At 43.3% G+C, this 22,156-nt stretch overlaps 1 pseudogene; it reads right to left on the bottom strand.

Moving 5' to 3' along the window:
* Positions 1–789: 789 nt before the first annotated feature.
* Positions 790–1,404, bottom strand: LOC147435930 (small ribosomal subunit protein eS4-like; annotated as a pseudogene).
* Between the last annotated feature and the right edge of the window lie 20,752 nt (positions 1,405–22,156).

A 22,156-nucleotide genomic window follows, 5' to 3' on the forward strand; every position in this document is an offset into this window, starting at 1 on the left:
AGTGTCAATGCATCTGAATCTGGTGCCGGCCTACTAGGCTTTGACTCTCTATGTGTGAAGCTTACCTTGACCAACCTATCGCTCACCACCTGCCCTGGCCTCAACATCAACATCGCCCGCATCATATTCGGCAACAATGGAAGCTGCATCTGATCACCATCGCCTGCATCGACCTGCCTCATCATGCAATTCTCTTCATTTATGGTCATTTGTAGTTAGATTCCTGCATGCTGACATCAACTTCTTGTTCTCTATGATACTAACTGCTTTCCCACACAGATGTTCTCTCTCTCTCTCTCTCTCTCTCTCTCTCTCTCTCTCTCTCTCTCTCTCTCTCTCTCTCTCTCTCTCTCTCTCTCTCTCTCTCTCTCTCTCTCTCTCTCTCACGCGGAGTAAATAGCAGCTCTGAAGACTCTTGCTCACCATAATAGCACAATATAAAACTTAGATACACCTCTTCAAAATTCCTCATTTGAGATATCAAAAGCACAACCTTAATCCTAATAATAAGCTTGGATACACTCATATTAAAATGTCCAAAAGTAAAAGAAATCGTAGCATTCAAAATTAGCTTGAGCTCAAAAATTTCACATGAGCATAAGCCAAGCCTGATTCAAAAGACTCTTTGTGTCAAGAGACCCTAGTACTATACCTCAAAAGGGAACATCAATCTGCAAAAGAGAAGCCTGCTGAAAAAAGAAACTCAAGCCACAATTCCCTTTAGAGCTTCTGCTTTTTTTCTTGGCTGCTTCAAAATAGACAGCTTAATACCCTTGCCTCTTGGTAGTGTCACCCAAGGCTTTATTCCTTTACCAATAGTAAACACATTGCGAAGCTGGGTGGAAAACTCTCGATCGGCAGTATCTTATACGTGCAAAATTTCAAAACTTTCCTTATGCTTTTCACGGTGCTTGATAATCCCAATCTTTCCTCTGTTGCGACCATAGTAACCATAACAATGTTGCCAATGTCAAACTTGATGCACTCTACAACCTTTCCAGTCTCAATTTCAATTTTAATGGTGTCATTGGCCTTGATAAGGGGATCTAGATAGCCAATGGTGCACCTATCAAATGTAGTGATGTAGGGAATCCCCTTCTCACCGAAGCAAGCAGCTTAGACCTTGCATAAATTGTATTTAGACTTTTCAAGGCTGATGGAGTGCAAAGTGAATCTTCCCGCGCTATCCTAAAGCAACCGGAAGTTCCCTCCGGTTTTTGCAATGGACAAAACATCCATAAACCCAGCACGGTAACACTTGTCCGTCCTTACTTTCCCATCCATAGAGATGAGTCGATGCATCACAATGGCAACCACTTCACGATAGGTCAAGGCATACTTCAGCCGATTCCTCAACAAGACAACCATCGGCAGACATTCCCTGGCCTTATGTGCTTGCTGCATGGGACGTGGTGAGCCGACAATTGCTAGCACGGCTCAGAAGTGATGCGCAACAGAGAGGCAACATATCCATAGCTCAGCTAGAGTTGGCATCATGTCCAAGAGGTAGAGTTGGCCAAGGAGTGCATGCAGTAGCACTATTATGCTTGGAAAACGAGAAGCAATGGCAAAGACTGAGAGTCAGCCATTCCACTGTAGGAATATCCGGTTGATTCGAATCCCTCTCTCAGGTGAATACTATCAAGATGCGCCTGAGTGATATAAATTGAAGCTCCACTTGCGGGGATGCACCCCTAATGGGGTTTTCAAGCTGAGACTAGAAAGGGGCAAGGATCATGAGGGACTCAGTAGAATGGCAAGGCTGGCGCCTTCCCAGGGTTCTGAAGAAAGAAGACCAACACTAGGTTGGAAGGACAGTTGTCCAAAAGGCAAGGCTGGCAAGGACGGTTGTCCGACTCGGAAAGGACATAGCAAACAGGAAGAGCTCTATGAAGTCGTGAAGAGGAGCAGAGTAGCGCGTCCACAAGGTGTTTCGAAAGCTAAGAGAAAAGGCTGTTGCTAACTCTCTCGCCACTTGAAAAACTCTCTCTCTCTCTCTCTCTCTCTCTCTCTCTCTCTCTCTCTCTCTCTCTCTCTCTCTCTCTCTCTCTCTCTCTCTCTCTCTCTCTCTCTCTCTCTCTCTCTCTCTCTCTCTCTCTCTCTCTCTCTCTCTCTCTCTCTCTCTCTCTCTCTCTCTCTCTCTCTCTCTCTCTCTCTCTCTCTCTCTCTCTCTCTCTCTCTCTCTCTCCACGCGCTGATGGCTAGAGAGAGGCAAAGAAGCCTGAGGGATTTTGAACACCTTAGAAGAGCATGAATCAAAAAAAAAACTGTCTGTAGCTATTCGCACCGGCGCATATGGCTAGAGACAGATTTATTTTTTTAAAACCCTGCAGCAGCGTGCGTACCCTCGATCTCTACCCGAAACCTAAAGTAGTAATAAGACATGTCACCTATTGGTCCTATCAAGCTTCTCTCTGTGCAAGGGTGCCTGAATCGAGGGCTGGCAGCATGTAGAGTCGACACAACGTCTCCGGGCAGAACTGATATCATATAGGCTAGAGTCCTCTAGCTCCTACTGTGCCCCGCCTCCCGCCCTCACACATGGAAGTTCGAACACGAGGGGCCTGCCGCCTACTCTCTCTCTCTCTCTCTCTCTCTCTCTCTCTCTCTCTCTCTCTCTCTCTCTCTCTCTCTCTCTCTCTCTCTCTCTCTCTCTCTCTCTCTCTCTCTCTCTCTCTCTCTCCTATGTGCGTTAGTACGAGAGAGAGAGAGGAGAACAAGAAGAAGGCGATAGAGAAGAAGCAATTGTAATTGTGATGCTGGGAGTACCCGTCTAGCGCAGCATCTTGGACTGTCGGAGAGGCCGTAGCACACAACTCCGCCTGTGGCCGTCACCATGCCAATGCATGGCCATGCCGTTCGATTGATGCGATTGTCCATGAGGTTGGCTTGCGCCGCGGGCTTCATCGTCACTTTTATAGTGAAAAAAAAAATGTCTGTAGTAGCTGTCCGCACCGGTGCGGATGGCTAGAGACAGATTTTTTGTATTTTTACTTGGTGACTTCATAGAGCTCTTCACGGGAAAAATAGTTTTAAAACGAGCGAAGCTAAACGCACGAAGCTAAAGCAGTGTCATGAAAATTTTTGTAAAGCAGCACCATGCGTTGTCTGCAACACAGAAAAGCGTCCAAAATGCAGATCTTCATGAAGACCCTGACAGGGCTACCAAGTGATCTTCTCCACGAGCAGTTCGCAGGTTCCCCAATAGCGATCATAGCAGCTTTGTGTGCAACAAGACCCAATGGCTAACTGAGTATGACTCAGCTTGTTTTCCCATGCCTAATTCTCAAGATTCACACCAATTCTTTTCCACGCAGTTTGCTAGGCAAAATCGGAAAGGAGTACCAAAGACCTTTCAAACCCTTGTTATATTTCGTAGATCATCAAGCTGGAGAGTGAGCATTCTCAAAGATCAGATATTTCATGCAATCAACCAATTAAATGGCAGAGGTCTGTTCTAGTGCTACTGAAACAGAAGATAATCAGATTTCAGTCGATGATCAGTTGGCCTAATCCGGACTCGAACCACCGAAACTCATTGCCTTCGCATGCCCGTTCAACACATTTTTCTGTTGATGCTATCCGGGTGTTGGCGATGCAGACGGAAGAGACCAAAGAAATGGAAAGAAAAAACATCGAAGTGGACATGTGGGCAAAAAACCTTATGATGGTTATCCTCAAGTAATTAAGCCAGTGGCTTCAGTGCTAGTTGCTTGCGCTTTTAATTAGCAGACAGTGTGAGGGGATTAGCGGTAGACAACTCAACGTTGAGCTGGGGAAGGCATTGGGGAATATTGCCAATAGTGCAAGTCATGGTGTGATGAGTTGTTCACTTTAGTTGCACTCCTCATCCAACTCTATTGATAGCCTATCTAAAAATTTGATGAGGCAAGCATTTCAGAACGATCGGCAAACAAACACAAACATCTCTCATGACCAACTCAACGCAGAATATGGCGTCCGTGGGAGTTGGTTAATGTGTAGCTCCAAGGAGATGCAGCAGCATTGCAGCGGAAGTCAAGTAGTCAATCATATAGGTGCCTACGTTGGCGACCAGGATCAAAAGAATAATCCAAAGAGCAGAGGAGGAAGCTAGTTCTTTTTTCCACAGAAAGAGCTTTGATGTTGGAGAATCCGAAGAACAAGGACTAGGAGTAATGGCATTTCCAGAGACAAGCACACCAATATGTCAGCACCTATTAGCCTCCAGTAGTAGTTCACTGTTGGCCATTCAACATCTGGGTGGGATAGCAGTAATTTAACATACAATATGGACAACATGCGGCTTGTAAAGAGATTCTCTTTCTATACCGCGTGCATGCGGCAACCAATGCCGTTGCAGTTGAGATTAGCAAGGTAGCGTCAACCTCTTTCTATCTGCAAAAACATGCATGACTAAAGAGAGGAAGAGTCTCAAGAAAGTTTGAAACACTTAGAGCCGAGTCCCGCCTGGGAGGTGGGGGGACACTGGGGTTGGCATATTTCTACTAATACTCGGTCGCACTCCATCGCCAAGGCAAGTGCCGGGATTTGCGTATTTCCACTGCAGTGTATTGAAAAGGTAGGGGTTAAGCGAAGTTTGCGTGGATTTGACGTACGCAGCCAGTAGATCTGCTGCGTTCCCCTTCAGCTGCACGTACATATCCACTTGCCACCTCCTCATCCCGGACTGTCTGCGCTCGAACCCAGCCGACCAGTAGATCTTTAATATCTTCAAGTACTTGGCGTTGGGTGCGACCAAGGGGTTAGTGGGAGAAGAGTTAATACTCCGCTATTTATTTGGGAACCCCAGTACCCCTCGGTGCGGATGGAGAATTTGTAGTCGTGCTCATAACATTCCTTTGAGTGCCCTATTTTTCACTTTGTATTTGAAATAACCACCCTCATTTGGTCACAATGAACGAAGGTAGTAATTGAAGAATGGTATCCATTAAATCATGGGGCACTATGTCCAAGAATTGTTAATGTTGATGTCGCAATAACCAAGGTCCATAGCATGCAATAGCAATAGCCAAGGTCAATAAAAATACAATATTTTTCATTTGTTGTACCATTATCTATGTGACATGCCCATAAATGGTTCCAACTATTACACCCAAGGCGGATGTTCCCTCAAGGCCATAATCAAGGAGACATGAGAAAAAATCTTCTTTTACACTTGTGGTGGTGTTTCAAAGCAATAGGTAAACCTTGACGGGTTTTCCTTTTTGATGAAGTACCTTGTTTTTTCCTGCTCGGTTTAAAGCTCGCTCGAAAAATCTCGCTCGCAATTTGGAATTCCTCCTTTCATACTACCCGATCATTGTGAACAAGTAAGTCTGTAAATATTTAGCATCCAATTTTAGAAGTTATGTGCCTGGAAGCACTTATGTAAGTTATGTGGCTCTGACAGGTGATATTTCATCCTACAAAGTCTCCATCAAATTGGTGGTACGTCATAGAGGTAGCCCCTCGTAGTGCACGGACATATGAGAGCTACCATGTGCCAATCACAGCGGCATCAGTGGAGGAGATCGAAGAGGATGCTCAGTCAAAAGCCTTTGAGGTGGTGCGAGACGAGCATCAAGCGGCTACTCTCTATGGGGTGCATGCAGAAGATCTAACGGAAGACGTCTGCCTAAACGGAGAGCTCTATATCGACATAGGGAGTTATGATGAGCTATGCGAGGATGAGAGAGAGACCTCTTTAAGCCATAAACATTGTATTTGAACATTTTTTCTCCGTTTTTTAATATATATTGTATTCACGTGGCTTTTTATCCATTCTTGTCTATATGCTATACTTGAGAAATTTAAATTGTGTTTAATCGTCATTGCTTCCACTCCAAGCCGAAGGAGTGGACAAAGGGCTGCAGGTAGATCTTGCTCTTCTAAAGAAGAAGCAGGAAGCGTGCATCACTACTTTCTAAGGTTTAATTTGAAGCTGGCTTGAACTCCTCGTCCGCAGGAATCCCTCCCCCTTTATGATCTTCTCTCTCTCTCTATACACACGAATCCCTCCCCCTATTATCTATAGTATAGATTACAACTTGTCCATACTTTCTTCTCCATTCAATATTAAGATTAAATGTTCATGTGTTTAATGCAGGTATGGGTGATGAGTTTCTTTATTCTTTGTCACCCCAGCAGAGGAGGCGGTACGAGGAGCATCATCGCTTTGGAGCACCATCACGTCGTTCCACTCCTTCAGTGTCTCCCTCTATTTCAGAGCATTCAGCGTGCTTCAAAGCTTTGATGTCGATGAGACGTTCTTCACACTCTTCTAGGCACCAACGCTCTAGTGGTGGCAGTAGTGGTTGCTGTGGGAATGTCGCCGCTGATGCCTCGACAATGCCTCGTGTTCAACGACGCTCTTTACCTTCCCCTTCTTTGCCTGTCCCCACACCAGCCACAGCATCGCCATCTATGCCACGTTTTGCGTGGCTATCAGCCGTTCCTGGCTACACACCACTAGCTACTCCTCCAAGAGTCACCCCAATCGACACTCCTCGCTTCGAGGCCCAGACTCTAGTGGAGACACTTGACATCCAAATCCCCATTGAGACGCCGCTAGAGACACCACTCGAGGACCTCTGTCAAGACACCCAAGTTCACGCATCACAGGCGAGGGCTTGTAGTACTCAAGCGACATCAGCGGCGGCATCATCTTGGATGACGAAGGCAAGAAGGTGATCTCGCGCATGGGCGGTCTTTGCTCTCAGGTATTTCAAAACTACATACTAAACACCTAGAGTGAAGTGTCAAATGAATTAAAGGATAGAGTCATCAACATGTTACATGAAGAGTTTCCCGTGTCAAGGCGGGATGAGCGCTTCAATGAAGACTTGATGAAGGTTCGAATGCACGAATACTGCAAGCACAAGCGTTTTGAAGTACAAAAAGCAATAAAGCATGGGTGGAACAGACCAGATTGGCTGGCCAAAGAAGATTGAAATAATGCGAAGCGAGCAATACACAACGCCTGACAAGTGGAAGCAACAGAAGGAGGCATCCAAAGCGCGAGTAGAGGCAAGGAGCTTGCACCACTTGGGGAGCAGCGGGTAGGCATCATTTGAGGTGGATTTTGTAAGTTTTTTTGCATTGCTCTTTATGTTTGATAGTTACATCTATTTTTACTTTTAAATTCTAACATAATGTATTCTTTGTATGTTTTGAACAGTGGTCGATGACATGACATGACCCCACACCCGTACGAGCATGAGTACACAGGCAAAAAGGGCTTAAACGCCCTGATGGACATTCTCAGTTCTCGTGGCGGCATGGTTAGTATTTCACTTTACTCTTTTACATTTGTTGTATTTTAATGATAAGCTAACAAAATAGATTGTTTTATAATTATATGTTTATACTTACAGAAAGTCTTAATTTTTTTGTAGAATCCGACAGATACACCGCTTGGACGTGATCAGACGTCTGATTAGACGTCGACGTCAGTCTAGCCATAGTCAGATAGCATTAGTTTTATTTTTTCATAGCATGTATAATGAGATGATGTGTATACGTCTTTTTGTAACTATTGAAAAACAATGTATTTTCCACATAATGACAATTGTGTTATAACTATTACATTTGCAAAGCTTAACAATCGAGTGATTTTGCCTATGATGTGTATAACTGTCATTAATTTACTTTTGTCAATTCACTTTCGTCCAATTACTTTTGTCAGTTTTTGTATCTTTATTTTGCAAACAATACTGTGCATGATGGAGTTAATGGTTATATTGTCTTGTGGGTGACCACTTTGGGTCTATATCTTGCACTTTCTTTCAAAGGTGAATATGGGCTTATCTTGGATTCATTTAGGTTTACTCTATTCTGGAAACATTGAATGCCCTGCCACCCAAAAAATTTTACTCTCGGACATCGCCATAAGCGTCTTTCTATAAGGTTTTGCAACATCGCTATAAGCGTCGCTACAGAAGGATTGCACTCGTCGCTATAACCGTTGATATAGGCGTCGCTATATAGCAACGCTTATAGCGATGATCATAGAAACGTTCCCGTTAGCGAAGCTTTTAGCGACGATCTTAGCAACGCCAGGGATTAAAAAAACCCAATGTATTTCCGTTGCCAAAAGCGTCACAAGTGCACATAACCTCTTGTAGTGTAGGGTAGGTTGCTCAGACTCTATTTTTGCAAGGGACCATGTGCATACACCAAGATATTAGTTTTCAATAATGCCTCCACCCAATCTCTGTAATCTCTCTATATATTGGTAGGAGTGGGAGCTAAGCCAAATGGTTTCTATGGTACGAATTGCAGGTAATGGAATAGGTTGAAGCATGTAATTGGTCGTACACAGGCTCCTCTGTCATACATGCTTTTGTATTTGGGTTTGAGGCATGGATGGAGAGAGAGAGAGAGAGAGAGAGAGAGAGAACATTTTTGTGAGTCATACCATCAATTTTGTGACACACCCTTCAATTCAACATGATACATAAAACATTTGCAGAGGTAAGCAACTCAATGATCTTTGTTTGCTTCCATGCTAGCAAGTTTTGAGGTGCCAATGGCACTTAAATGCCATGATGGTCAATATGTGCCCTATATCTACAATGAAAGCTTTGATATTTTTCATCGCAAAGATGGTATTTTTATGACTAGAGGCCATGTTTTTTCAGCCACCGCAACGCACGCATCACATACTAGTACTATATATAATGGAACTTAAATTTTTCAAGGAAGGAGAGGGCCTACATGTGTCACTCATTGGTTCACTTGAAGAAAACCTTACAAAACATCTAATCTAAAGTGCAAAAGTGAAGGCTTTAAACTTTACATTTATTCTTTGTAGAGTAACAAGTGATAAAATCATGAGGCCGGCATAGAGGGTGAATGTTGAGTGTTACAACAACATAGAAATTTGGTTGATGATTCAAACAAATAATTGTGATCACATGCAGCAATGACAAGTGAAGCAAGGTAGGATTTAATAAGGCTAGCCACATTCCTACACCATTGAAGAAACTTTTCCATTCCACTATGCACTCTCCTTTTCAATTTTGAGAGTGCACAACCTCTAACAATGCTAAGTAGATCCTTTAAATAACAAACACAATATTGGAGATACTTGATGTAAATTGTCAATAGTAAATGGCCCTTCCTAGTCTTTCACTTTCTTTTTTCTTCTTTTTAATTCAAAACTCACAATGGGTGAGTGGATTATATTAACGAATCCAAAAATTACAAATTCTTATCATGCTCATGAGACGAGCCATGACCACTTCTCTGGATTCTAGATACATCGGCTGATGGGAGAGCCACCCCTTGACAATGGATTATCCCACACATTCACATTTGCACATCCTTCACAGCAGCCCCGAGGGTCCCACTCCACTCTTTTGAGTTTTTTTGCTTTCCAATGGCGATGATCGTTACCCTAGTTTCTTGGACTATCTCCACAGACTTAGCTACTTGCAAAGAGTCCTCAGAAATTCGATCATTCCTTGCCTTTCAAATGTCTTTAAAGTAGCAATACTTCACGATTTGTGTAGCAATGAGGAGTGTATGACTTTTGAACATCTTTCCTCCCAAGAAGAGATTGTTCTTGAAGAATCCTATTTTCCAGGTTTTTTGGACCCATTTGCAAATCTTGCCTAGAAGTCCAAACATTGGCGTACACTCCCTGAACAGGTGGGAAAGATCTTTACAAGCCGTTCTACATTGAGAGCATCTATTTGGACTATTCCCCTAGCAAGGATCTTCAATCCAGTTGGCATGGCTCCCCATAGCACCTTCCATAGAAAAACCTTCATCCTATCCGGTCGTTGAGGACACCAAATGTTATTGACGACTGTTTTCCACCTTGACTCTGGCCAATTCTTTCCCCAATATTTATTGACCAGGGAAAACCAATCATGTGATTTCATAAGAGCGGGATATTCATTCTTTGTTTGGGGTTTTAGTAAATGTATTTTCACAGACCAGTGCCAAGCTTTCCACTCGAGATTTGACTCACAGTCTGGCAGATACCACAAAGAGAGTTGTTCTAGGGCTCTGCTAACCAACAATCTTTCTAGCCCACTGAGGGTAAACTTAAAATCCATTTGATCAACTCCTTTCCAACAACCTCTATTGTAGTCCCATAGTTGGAGTCTTTCACTTTCCTATCCACAAGCTTAATTAGTTTACCCCTCCTAAATGGGCTACGCATGCTATGTTTCATACATAGATATATAAATAGTGATGGATAAAAGAAAAGGACTCAAAGCAAACTTCCATATGTGGTAGAAGAATATTTTCATTCACATCTTCAAGGCTTGACTTCAAACAATTTACAATTGTTGTTCATGCCCAAATCTTGAAAAAAATTACTTCAAAACACAAAGAGAATAATCCACAAGAAGAGGGTTTGGGCCAGCTCTCATAAGGCTCATTATAAAACTCAATGTTGCAAATATGATGTTGAAAGCCTAAATTAAGCCTCATATTGGTGCATATGGCCACATGTGTGAATCACGTGCATCGGATAATTTAATCAATAAGATACTATATTTATGCATTAACTAATTTATCAAACCTCTCATGATTTCTTTCACAAGTGTAAAGAAGCTACGTAATAGTTATTATATCAAGATAGCAATAAGTGACAACTAGAGTGCTTCGTTAGCTATGTTCCATCGAATTGAGATTGAACAAAATATTGGAAATTGAGAGAGAGAGAGAGAGAGAAGAGAGAAAGAGATTTCATGAAAGAGTGTTAGATTTTTTTACCTGAGAGTGTTTGGGATATCGATCGTCGTGGTTCAGTGGTGTACCTCCACAGAAATTGGTTATTGATCGTAATGCTTTAAAGGGGTACCTCGCCAAAAACCACAAGGAGTGTTAAAGAGTTTTTTCAAGCTCAATGTTCATGATCATACAAGATGTCAATGTTATTGTTTGTTGTTCCATTTTTATGTTTCAAAAAAAAAGAAAACATACAAGTCTCCTTGCATGGGGGAGTTTGCACAATCTTCCCCAATTTTTATAATACGAGGGAATGTGTCATTCCCACGACAGCGTGCAATTTTCAATGCGTTCATTAACTGCGTTCTCAGTGTCAAAAATCAAAAAATGATAATGCTTACTCACCGCGCGATTGAATGTCTATCGCCAATGAACTTCCTTGCATCAACGATGTTGGGCATCTGCTGCACTTAACCCACTAGAAGAGACGACACCCCAGGGAGGATACTCTTCAAGAAGTTTTTGTGCTATTGTGAGGACACCACATTTTGTATACATATCAATCAAACCACCACCAAGCATGAAATTGTACTCCCAACAAACGTTGACTAGCGATCATATCGTGAATTCTAATATCTATGGCTACGTACGTGATTGCATCTGCTGACACGCATGTCTTCCAGATTCTTTTGTAGGCGTAGTTGATTGCATCTGGATAGAGACCCTTCCTACGATCTTGTGGCGGCGTTCTGCACAACAAGCTTCTCGGGCGCTTTTCGTGCGTTCTGAAGAGCACCATATGTGACGTACACATACTCTTAGGCAAAGCCAAGCACAACTTCTTTCCTGTATCGCTCATTGGCCTTGCTCTTGTTGCGCACATCCCGCAGTGAGTGCATTCAAGGAGTCCACACCGTAGATAGGAAGATGAAAATAGCCTAGAGCTTTCCACGCTTGCTCCTATGGTGCGTATCCCGCTACCAATGCATTGAAAGAGACGCCATTCCCATCATTTAATGCATTCGACAGGCAACATTTCGGGTAAAATGGTCATGTAGAACATGCCCATGTCATATTGAATCTTTCAAATTAATGCCAAAGCTTCCTCACCTGCCCTTGCTTGACATAATTGGATACAAAAGCACTCCAAGAGACTTCTGTTGGTGAGAAACCATCACTTTTCTGAAGCGCAACACACGTGTCATACTTATCGACAAAGATTGTGCCAAGCGCGACATCTTATTTCAACAACCTCTGAACAACAATAAAAAGCAGATTTTTTGTGCCCGTATCAGCCTCTTGCATAGAGACACATGCCTTCAATGTGGACACATAGGTGTTACCATATGGAGAGAGGCCCACATCGACATCTTGTGTACAGACATATGCCTTCAAGATGCACACGTATGTGATTGCATCTGGAAAGAGGTCTTCACTTCAGATCCGTTGAAAACAACCAAGAGCTTTTTGTCCGTGCTCCTGTTGCGCGTATCTTGCAATCAATGCACTCCAAGAGATGGCATCAGGGATATGAAGCTCCTCAGGCACATTTTGTGCTTTCTAAAGTGCATCACATTCAACATACATATCGACCAAGGCATTTCCAAGCACAAGATTTTTTTGCAACAGCCCTTAACTAACAACAGCAGAGCAAATTTTTAAGCCATATCAGCATCTTGGATACAGCCACATGCCTTCCAAATGCACGCGGTGTGTGATTGCATCTGGAGAGAGGCCCCCGCTTTGCATCCACTGAAAAGGACGTGGATGTGACGGATTTTCGGAGAGGGAGAGAGAGAGAGAGAGAGAGAGAGAGAGAGAGAGAGAGAGAGAGAGAGAGAGAGAGAAGAAGAAGAAGAAGAAGAGTATTTTAACGTCATAGAAAACTATCCCAAAAGGCGGATTTTCTGTCAACGGGGAGAGAGAGAGAGAGAGAGAGAGAGAGAGAGAGAGAGAGAGAGAGAGAGAGAGAGAGTGGACTGCAAAGCCGCTATTTTTAACGAGGCCACGTGGACAAACCTCCTGCCAGAATTTCAAAAGAAGCTACTACGCTAACGAAGTAACAATTGAGCCAGAGAGTGATTAACTTGCTTGATCGCAAGCAATCCTTAGCTAGCTCATATGGCAACTCCACCCCCACATCATCTCGAACTTCTTGCCCTTGAATTTGGATCTTGCCCTCGGGCCTCAAGTGGCGGCACCCCATGCGCCCTCTTAGGGCATGGTCACGCAAGGCTTAGTTAGAACTAAGCCCCGAAAATCTTTGACAAGAGCTCAGAACGTCCACCGTTGACAGCAGGTAGAGAGATGAAGAGTGATGCGCAGGTAGGACTAGAGAGAAACCTGGTGTTGACTGGCAGTGACCGGGAAGAGTTTTGTGAGTATGCCTTTTTAGGCATAGTTAGAGAACAAAACCGGTCAACAACTGTCAAAAGCTGGCAAGCGTCGTATATTGTCGGTAAAATAACCGAAAACTAAGCCTCGCGTGACCATAGCCTTATGGACAATGCTATTGACTTCATGTTGTGCACACAATGGCCTAGAAGCTCACTGTAACTAGCTACTCCCATTTCTCAGGCGAAGCATCCCTGTGACAACTACACAATGATTGAGTGTGTATGTGTCATATTTGGAGCTGCTTGAGAAAAAGTGCCGTAATGCCAAACTGCTTGCTTGAACAAAGTGTTCCCATGTCAAAAAAATTGTACAAAGACTACCCATGCCAATCTGGTTGAACACAAACCATGGTGACATCTTGAATCTTCTTGATGCAAGCGCAGTCATGCCATGTGCTTGATCAAACTTTACTCATGTCAACCTGGTGGATGACAAAAGTGTTCACTTCTAGAATTTCGGTACGGAATTCAAGTCTTCTTTTGAAGCATTTCTTCTCTTGCAAAGCTGCAAAACCAAGGTTTTCGATTGAGCTTCTACATCACATGTTCCTTCTTGGACAAACAGAAACCCATAGTGAAAGGAACGATGTTGCCATCAGTTGCCCCTTCACACTGCTGCTTGTATTTATGTTAAGCTATGCCATCACAGATGATAGATCTTTCCAGTATGACAAAAGTAACCATTAGCTAGCATGGTCACAACAAAGAAAGTCTTGGAAGACCTCTAAAAAGGGATACCAATTTGTATTGTCATAACAGGTTTTCAATGGCTGTTGCAACAAAACCTATACTACACCTGCTGCTAATTTTGCAAGCAAAAAAGTTATGGAGGTAAGTATTTCTACTTGCAAATTAGCTTCAAGATAAATTCTATCAACACTAAGCAACATCTTTCACTAATGAAAAGCGCACTTGAGATGGAGCCGAGCATGCAAACCGTACACTAAGGAAACATTGCATTTCAATAAAATGTGCGGCACATTGGCTTATCTCTTGTATTGTATTTTTCTTTCCATATTTTTTTTAGGATAATTTGCAAATAGGTTTGTCTTTGCTTGCGTTTCTTTGCTTAGAAGAAGAGATTCAAAGGGCTAGTGATTACCTGATCTTATGGCTTGGAAGAAAAGAAGCTTTATCGATCATGTTAGGAAGTATGAAGCAGAACTATTCCATGCCATGTTCCACAAGAAGATTTAGAAATTTTCTCATGTAGGAAAACAGAGTTCTTTTCAGTGTTTTTTGTACAATGCATAACATCACAAGCTTCTACTAGGGGGGGCACCGCATACCTAGCTAGGTACGATTGGGGGCAAGGAACCGTCGGCCCCCCCACCGGGCCGGCGGTCCCTTGCCCCCAACCGTACCTAGCTAGGTATGCCGTGACTCCCTCACAGAAGCCCATGATGTTGAGATAAGTCACAATGTGGGAATTATTGTGAGAATTTGTCCAAAACTTCTTCTGTTCTTTGAAACTTGATTGTATGAAAGTAGGTGGAAGTAGGAACACTACATCCCAAAAAATGGGAAAGAGTGAAAGGAATCTCAAACACACACTTCTTCATGATAAACTCTGAGCCAAACATCTCAACATACCTACCTTCTTGAGATTTGCACTCACCGTCATGGTGCTAAAGAAGACGCCCAATAATATCATTGAGACATCAGGCGCATGAAGCCACCTTCATCGATGCCATTTACCCACTCTCCATTATCCCCTATCACGGGCTTCTCCTCTTGATCAAAAACCCACCTTCACATTGATATTGACAAGCTCACTCATGGTAGTTATCAGAGGTAGTGTAATCATTTAGTTTATCTACAACAAGTATTGAGTCTGCTTGCAGATGAGCGTGCATGCATGCATGCGTGTGTGTGTGTGTGTGTGTGTGTGTGTGTGTGTGTGTGTGTGTGCACGCGCGCGCCCCCCAAAACTCAAAGAGAGAAGGAGATCAAGAGTGTACGCTCCTTGGTGACAAGTAGATTAAGCAAGTCTCTACTAAGACTGTGTGCATTGGTGAGGAGTAGCTTAAGGAGGTTCACAGTAAGCTAGCTCCTTGCTATGTCCAGTCTCAATGATAGCATGGCCAAGATGCAAGCACAACTTTCACCTTTGCCATTGCCCACATTGATGGCTTGCTCAAGCAACTTGGTTTTCAGACCCAGGTGTTTGCTTAATACCGGAGTGGCCCTCATGCGCACAGGCAGATGAGAAGATGCACGAAGCTTACTGCTCTCACATAAGGAGAAACCAGCCCAATCACATTCATCGCCAAAACTGATTGCTGCACTAACTCCATGGATTCTCCTTCTCCTTCATTAGCCTAATTCTCCTTTTGTGATTAGCACTTCTCCTGCAAAGTTGAAGAGCATCAATGGCAAGTGCTCCAAGAGTCTGCACCTCATAGGTTGTGCATAATGACTCCTGGATTTTGCAGGGATAGTCCAACAATAAGAGACTAGGCCCCTCCTCCTCAAACCCTCGTTTCCGAACACTCGTCCAGGTCCATTGTCTTATCATGTTATCTCCCACTGCTGAACCCAGTAGCTTCAAACCTTCTTCAACAAAACTGCTCCAGACAACGAGTGCCAGCATGCCGGCCTCACTCGCAAACCCCGCCACCTTCTCCAAAAGCGAGCACAACAAGCAGCATAAATTGACCGACAACATCCCTACACCTGTAAACTAACTCGACTGCCCTAATATGACAATCGATGACATACCAAAGCAGCTCACAGACCGGACCTCGCAAAAGGAGGCCAAAAGAGAGACCTTCCCACTACCCTCAAGACTAATTAACACCCACATTTAAGAGGGGGAAGCAATGGGATCAAAGGTGAAGAAGCTCACGTGCAAAAGCAGAGCGGATCGCAGTCGTAGCAGTCAAATCAAAAACTAAACCTGGACAGGTACTAAACCTGGACAGCTTGGGAAATACATATCACCTCACAATATAAGGCCATAAAAATGACTAGGCATGCATGATGTGCGCGTGGGTGAGGTTGTTAGCCTATGTGACCCTCAACCTGGATTGCAAGGCCACCGGTTCAAAACCCAGCAGTGTGCCTCGTTTTTCCCATTGGCCGAGTTTTCTGCACCGCGTTTTTTGTGCGGCCGTGTTTAGTGCCCCTCGAGATCCTGCCCCTCAACCCGGACCGTCGATCCCATTACTCCACCCCGCATTTAATATAGGTGTTACTTAGTGCGAAGGCCCCACTACCGTGGACTGCACCACCTAGGCGAGAGTTGTGGGATAGAGTGATGATATGGGGAGAGAGGTAGAGAGTTGGTGCCCGACAACTTGGCGAGGGAATGGACACACACACACAACCCATTAACTTCTCCTCACTATCATCACAAGTTGATGATTTTTCAAAACATTCAAGATTTTGTCATGTAGCGCTGTGATGTGAGCATTGGGTGGGTCAAAAATCACGCATGAGAGCACAACATAATAAACTTGAAAGATTTACTCATCATGTTTCTATTTATTTGCCAATCGAATAATTTTATCGATTTCTTTTGTAGATTCAAAATTTTAGCCAGCCAAAAAGAGAACCCATCTCTATGGCTCCCAATAAGTATTTTGACCTTACATTGTCAAAAGGCTTTTCAGCTCTTAAAACTTTACTCTTCATTTTTGCATTATGTACATAGCAAAAAAAGAGTCTTAGCATCCACCGAGCGATATTTTTTTGCTTTTCAGCTCTTAAAAATTTACTCTTCATTTTTGCATTATGTACATAGCAAAAAAAGAGTCTTACCATACACCGAGCGATATTTTTTGAGCAAACCAAAATCCGAGCGAATATTTATATGGTGTGGGACGCATGTCTAACCTCACTATCCTATCTTATTGCAGTATTAGTGAGAACCACAATTAAATTGTCAATCCATGGGATGAAGCTGACTCTACTAGTGTATAGAGGCTACAAGAGGGTGTCAATCACTCAGAAAACAACTAACAACTCGCATCTAACTCAAGCTACACTCAAGTGACTGAAATCACCAAAAGCCAATCGCTCATCGGCAAACAAATCACATCCGTTACAGCATCAAATGACATCCAAATGTAACGAAACTTCTAAGACATGTTTCTAAGACACATGCTTATGGTCTCAAATCCCACTTTAAGTCAAGTTCCAAAGTCGTGATTATTAACAGCAAAGGATTTGTGACCTAGTCGTTTTCGACCTAGAATGCATCTAAATGCTTAGCAATGATGGCCCAATATCCCGCTTTTGCTTAGTTTTTTATTTAAAAGTGTAAAAATTTCTAGTTATGATGAATTGAGGCCGCAGGTCGGCGACGTCAAAAGCTACGAAATATGGTGACATCAATGCATAGAGCTCTTACTCTACGGTTGCAATGCAACAAACGCGACTGCAATGTGACAACTGAGGAGGGAGTAGGAAGTGCAAGAAGGAGAGGAGTGAGCGTCGTTAGCTCACACTGTGTATTTCATTATCCAAAACTTAATAATAACTTACAAAAATTGGCTTTTATATCTTAGCCAACGTTTTTGGTGGTCAAAACTAATAATCTAGGAGTTCTACCAAAGATGGGTAATGACAGGTTGATACAATATGGAAGCTTGTAGCCCCAGCTCATTAATTACAAAGTTTATCTGAGAAAATAAGAGTTACAATATTCTTGATTTATCAAAATAGTAAGTATTTTACAATGAGAACTCTGAAAAATGGTATCCGTGTTAGCTTGCTGCTAACATTCCCCCCTCCTCGCCTGTGTCGTCCCTTGACACAGCTTCATGGGCTAAAGTAGTCTTCGGGTTGGCGGCTGGCGAGGTGGTATTTAAGCGCACTTAGTGCTTGCATAGTTACTATGTTCTCCAACTCCACTACTGAGTAGCCTACAAACCTTGAGTCAGATTGTTGATCACTGGCGCAAATATCTTCATTCACCAAGTGAATAACCCCGTGTAGAATGCTGCCAGCATATTGTGTGATGGTTGAAACATGCATCTGACGTAGAAGCGATAGAGGACTTCTTCGGAAGATTGGCCACTGAGATCATAGCACAAACCTTTGTTACCCTCGAGGAATGACATCCAAGGGGCACTTGTTTGCTTTGGCTCATTGAACACTTTGATGCATGTGAGAAGCATTTGGCAGATCTTATATAGCATAACACATGACAAATCTGGTAGACTTTTAAAGAATGACACGGAGCCCTTTAGGGTTTTCACCATGTATTCTTCAGTCACTAGTCCCTTTTCTGGAGCAGGTAATCTGGGGTAGTTTAGCCAAGTTGGTCGCTTCTTGAGTAGTGCCTCATGTGCTATCCAGGTCCTTACTCTTCGTACAGGATAGAAAGTGGAATCTTTTTGCAGGGCCACAGGTGCTCTCGTGAACAAAATCAAGTATCTTGGGTTTTTTTTCAGCCAGCTCAACCTCCACTTCGGGTGGTCTTTATCTGTGCCCTCAACTTGCATGTCTGTGTAAAGCTGTTCTTTTACCTGTAGCCACTCAACTTTTATCAGAGGGTAGGGCAAGGACTGTTGGTGCCATTGTGCATTGATTAGATTGGGAGTGAGTTGTGTAACATTGACAAAGTGAAGAGCTCTCAACTCCCAATCCATCGCTGCCTTCCACTGCTCATCTACCTCTTGTGTAATTTTTTCTTTCAGTGCATCTTCTTCAGCCCTTGAGAGCTGGACCATGGGCACTATGTCTTCTTCTGTTCTGGTTACCTAAAAATCTTCTTCGCCACTCAGCTCTACTATGGACTGTGTCTCCATTTCAGCAAATGATATTGAGGGTATTTCTATTTGAGGCTTCTCCGAAGTGCCTGCCTCTTCTTGAGTTTCTAGCCTTCCCTCTCTCAGTAGCTGGTTGACTCTTTTCAGTTCAGCTATCTCCTTCAGCAGTTCATCTTCTCTTTGGACCCACATCAAGGCCAGGGTCTCTGCACTGAGATTTCTCTAACTTCAGCTCCAGCTCGAGGTCTTTATTTTTCTTTTCTAGTTCCTTGTAGACCTTATCTGTACCTTTGATCGAGACGACGGCTGGATTTTCTCGTATTTTCCGCAAGTATATCACCTGATCATTGATTCTTTGTTCTGAGTATTGTAGAGAGGCATTAGCTACATCTAGCTGTACCTGGATTTTTTGAGCTGAGAGGGTGGTAGTTAGAAGCTCATTTGTAAATTCGGTCAGTTGATCGTCTTTGGCTTTGCATGCATCTGACAGTTTGGTAAGCAGCTCCCCCAGCAATTCTATTTCCTTTTGTTGCTTATCTCTAGCGAGATGATGTTGTGCAGCTTCTGCTCTCAGCTCCTGCACTTGCCTTTGCAGATCGATGATGACATTAAGTCTGTTGTCTAAATCCCCCTAGAGTGCGTCGATCACCATCTCTAACTCTTTGGCCCTTGTGCTACGGCCAAGTGCTGCTAAGTGAAGTCTTTCAGTCATCTCCTGCATTTGCTTAGCATATTCATTAACCTGCAGGATGACGTTGTCATTCGATTGCCAGTCTTCATATTGTGCTACCTGAGTTGATGTTTTTGTAACCTCTTAAGGACAACTGGTTGATGTTGTTCTTGTAGCTGTGGCTGTTCTTTTTGCATGGAGGTAGAGCGTGGTGCCTCTGCCTTCTCTTGTTGTGCTGCGGTAGAGGGTGGTTCCTCTGCCTTTTGCTCCTTTGGCTGCTCAAACTATGTGGTGTCCTCTTTTGTTACAGGACTAGCTGCCTTTTTGGTCTCTGGCTCTTTCTCTGTTTTCTTCTCTTGATTAGATGTTGGAATTAGGGTTGCAGACAAACCCACACAGCTTGGAGAAGATGAAGGAAGCTCCAGGCACACAATAGAGAGTATGTTACTTAGTGTGCAATGGAAAGATAGATAGCCCTAGAGTGATGGGCATATATACAATGCTCGGGGGGGAAAACCTCCTAAAAGAGAGAAAACATGCCCCAGCGGTCCTAGTGTGTTCACACACATCACTACCACATGTATATGGTAACAAATCCCCCCTGGAGTGATGCAGTGAACGAGAGCTGGCACATGAGTAAAGGGAAGTGACATGCCTTGAGGACATGATCAGTCCACAAAGGGCAGTAAGCCCAAAACTTTGCAGAAAGCTTCAAGCTTCTCACGAGACAATGCCTTTGTGAAAAGATCTGCAAGGTTGTCCTGTGTTGGCACATAATCTAAGCTGATCTCTCCTACTGAGAGCCTCTCCCTGACATAGTGGTAATGCACCTCAATGTGCTTTGTGCGAGCATGAAAAACTGGGTTCCTCGCAACTGTCAATGCGCTCTGACTGTCAGTGTAGATAGTGTTGGCAATGTCCTGTCCAACACCCAAATCAGCCATAAGGCGTCTGATCCATACACACTCAACCGTAGTTGTGAAGACTTCCCTGTACTCAGCCTCACAACTCGAAGTGGCCACAATAGGTTGCTTCTTTCTCAACCATGATATACATGAACTGCCAAGCATGAAACAAAAACCACTTGTGGACACTCACGTGTCAAAACAACCAGCCCAAACTGAGTCCGAAAAAGCATGTAAGTCTGGCGGCAATGATCCCCCCTCGGGATAAAACAAGCCAAGATGTAAAGTGCCACTAAGGTCGCGGAAAATCCTCTTGACAGCCTGCCAATGCTTAGACCCTGGGCTATGCATAAATTTGTTGACCTGTGAGACTGCAAACTGAATATCTAGCCTCGTGTTGCATACATAAATGAGACTGTCAACAGCAGTTTGGTAAAGAGTGACATCAGCAGGATCGCCAGCATCATGTAGACTCAACTTCAAACGTGTTTCCATGGGAGTGGCAATAGGTTCGCAATCCTCAAGTCCAAACTTACATAGCAATGTCTCTATGTAACTTTTCTGACACAAGGCAATACCACCATCCCACTGCTTAAACTGTATACCCAAGTAAAGATGCAACAGCCTCAAATCTTTCATCTTGAAAGTAGCATTCAAATCAGCCTTCAATTCAGCAATATGTCTCTCATTTGTTCCAGTGATTAGCAAATCATCGACATAAAGAACCACAATGAGAAGTACATCACCGTCACGCTTAACATACAATGTGCTTTCTGTTGGACTGTTACGAAAGCCTTGTTTAACCAAATGAGTGCCAGCTTTCTCATACCAAGCACGAGGAGATTGCTTCAACACATAGAAAGCCTTCTTACATCTGCACACTTTGTCCTTTTATGACAAAACCGCGAGGCTGCGTTACATAAACTTCCTCGAAAGCAGTAACAATGTCTGATTGATGTACATCCCAACCAAAATGAGCTACCAATGCACATAGAAAACGCACAATAGTCATAAACAAGTGGGAGCAAAAGTCTCTTCATAATCTATGCCTTTTTTATGTACATAACCCTTTGCAACAAGTCGAGCCTTATGGCGATCGATCTCACCATCCGGCTTGCATTTCAAGTTGTAAACCCACTTCATACCAATGGCCTTTTTGCCAGGAGGCAAATCACATAAATTCCATGTGTCGTTTTCTATAAGTGCATCATATTCTAATTGCATGGCAGCCATCCAATTTTTTGAATTCTGTACTTCATCAAAAGACAAAGGCTCCTCAACATCATGTAAGCTAGACACAGTCAAAGCATAACAATCTGATGCATAAGATGCATGGCGAGATCCTGAACGAGTACGACTAGACAAAGGTGCATCCAATTTCCTGTCACGCAAAGTGTGCACCAGCCATTTTGGCATACCTCTAGCCTGCTCATTTTCAGCCCTTTCCTCATCAAGTACATCATGTACATCTGCATCAGTATATAGGCTAATCTGTAACATTTTCAGAAACCCCTATAGGAACTTACATTCATATTTCCACCACTGAAAAGAGGCAACAAAGTGTCATAAATGTCCTGTGAGCTTACATTACTGTTTCTAGTACATGACAGCAAGGGTTGAACAGAATCTTCCACAAACACTACATCCCATGAAACCAAAATACGCTTTGTTTGCGGATGATATAACGTGTAACCTTTGCTTTCATCACTATAACCAACAAAAATACATTTGACAGCCTTATCATCCAATTTTCTGCGCTGCACTTGTGGCACCAAAGCATATGCCAAACAGCCAAAACCA

Source organism: Adiantum capillus-veneris, chromosome 18 (genome assembly GCF_014529385.1).
Source record: "Adiantum capillus-veneris isolate H3 chromosome 18, ASM1452938v2, whole genome shotgun sequence".
NCBI lineage: Eukaryota > Viridiplantae > Streptophyta > Polypodiopsida > Polypodiales > Pteridaceae > Adiantum > Adiantum capillus-veneris.